This window comes from Camelina sativa, chromosome 7, assembly GCF_030686135.1.
Source record: "Camelina sativa cultivar CO46 ecotype springtype chromosome 7, ASM3068613v1".
Taxonomy (NCBI): Eukaryota; Viridiplantae; Streptophyta; class Magnoliopsida; order Brassicales; family Brassicaceae; genus Camelina; species Camelina sativa.
The window spans coordinates 13,283,550-13,285,792 of NC_141886.1; the positions used below are offsets into that span (position 1 = coordinate 13,283,550).

Below are 2,243 nucleotides of genomic sequence, written 5' to 3' on the forward strand. Positions count from 1 at the left end.
GCTGGAATTGTGCCACCTTCAGTAGCAAAAAATAACTTTGAGATCAAGAGTGGATTGATCTCAATGATACAAGCCAACAAATTTCATGGGTTGCCAATGGAGGATCCACTAGATCACCTTGATGAGTTTGACAGAATATGTGGGCTCACTAAGATCAATGGAGTGAGTGAAGATGGATTCAAATTAAGGCTCTTCCCATTTTCTCTTGGAGACAAAGCTCACCTTTGGGAGAAGACTCTTCCTACTGGAGCTATCACCACATGGGATGCATGCAAGAAAGCTTTTCTGGCCAAGTTCTTCTCCAATGCAAGGACTGCTAGGTTGAGGAATGAAATTTCTGGGTTTGCTCAAAGGAATAATGAGAGCTTTTGTGAAGCTTGGGAGAGGTTTAAAGGATTCCAGACTCAGTGTCCTCACCATGGCTTCAGCAATGAGTCACTTCTAAGCACCTTGTATAGAGGAGTGCTTCCCAAAATAAGAATGCTTCTTGATACAGCCTCTAATGGCAACTTCCTAAACAAGAATGTGGAAGAAGGATGGGAATTGGTTGAGAATCTTGCTCAATCTGATGGCAATTATAATGAGGATTATGATAGGACAATAAGGAGCTCCTCAACTGATCAAGAGGACAAGTATAAGAAGGATTTGAAGATGGTCAATGAGAAACTTGACAAGATACTCCTCAGCCAGTCCAAGTCTATTCACTTCATTGGTGAAGAAGAAGCTCCAGTTCAAGAGGGGGAGCCTGAATTTGCTGAGTTGTGCTACATGCAAAACCAGAGAGGATTCAAAGGCTACAACCAAGGAGGTTTCAAAAACAACAATCTCTCTTATAGGAGCACCAATGTGGCCAATCCTCAAGACCAAGTCTATCCACCTCCTCAACCTCAACAACAGCAACAAAACTACATCCCCAAGCAACAACACCAAGTGTTCCAGCCCCAGTTGTGTCCCCCACCAGGGTTTCAGACTAACCAAGGCCAGGAACAAGACTTAAGAGCAATGATGCAACAGTTGTTGATTGGGCAAACACAAGGCAAGATTGAGACAGCAAACAGGATTGCTGAGCTGAACAAGAGGATAGATGATATTTACAGTGAACTTCATGCCAAGTATGACACACTGACATCCAAGATTGTGACTATGGAGAACCACCAAGCTTCTGCCTCAAAAAATGACCATCACAAGGGCACAACCATTGTACAAACTACTGAATTTGCCAATGCTATCAATCTTCGCAGTGGAAGTGTCTTACCAACACGGCTAGAAGCACATCCCAACACTGAGGACAGTGGAATTCAGGAAGGGGAGGGTTTCCAACAGGAAGAAACTCAGGATGAACACACCATTGAATTCGACGTACCACTCGACCACTCACTCGACCGAGTAGGTGGTCGAGTACCCGATCGAGCTGATTCTCAGGAGAAAATCAATCCAGTCACCTCCAAAGAAAAAGAATTCCGGTTCATTCCTCCTCCTTACAAGCCTCCACTACCTTTCCTAGGAAGATTTAAGAAACAGATGGTTGAAAAATACAAGGCATTGTTTAACAAACAAGTTAGAGAGATTGAGCTTAGGATGCCTCTAATAGATGCCTTTGTGATGATTCCTCCTTACCAAAAATTCTTGAAAGATGCTGTGATGGAAAGGATCAAGGAAGTTCAAGGAATGGTGATTCTCAGCCATGAGTGTAGTGCCAGAATCCAAAAGCAAGTGAACCCTCAAAAGCTAAGAGATTCTGGTTCCTTTACTCTACCTTGCTCTATAGGGCCCTTAACCTTCAATAGATGCCTTTGTGATTTGGGAGCCTCAGTAAGCCTAATGCCTCTATCAGTTGCTAAGCGCCTAGGGTTTACAAGGTATAAGCCATGCAACATCTCCCTAATCCTAGCTGATAGATCAATAAGATTACCACATGGTGTTTGAAACTGACTTTCTTTGTGGTGTATGAATGAATGATATATGGAATGATGATGTATGGAATGAATAGAAGTCAGGGTGTTTCAATTCCCCTTATGCAGTTGCAGTATAAGAGGTGTCAATCCTATCTGAGTGATTGTGAACAATTAAGATGTGCATATGAGTCTAAGTCAAGCCAATTGTAAAGATTGTTTGTCACTAACAATCCTAAAATGAGATATGAAATGCAGAAAGTAAAAACAACTAGAACAAGATACTAAATGCAAACAGAACAGACAAATTAAAGCTATAATGAAACTAGAACAGAGATAGAAACTATGTTA

General features: G+C 41.8%; 1 non-coding gene across 1 annotated transcript; it reads right to left on the reverse strand.

Annotated features, from left to right (window-relative positions):
* Positions 1-318: 318 nt before the first annotated feature.
* On the reverse strand, positions 319-425 carry LOC147941165 (small nucleolar RNA R71). The gene has a single exon (XR_015562937.1). It is a non-coding gene; the product is annotated as a small nucleolar RNA R71 (small nucleolar RNA).
* Positions 426-2,243: the final 1,818 nt, after the last annotated feature.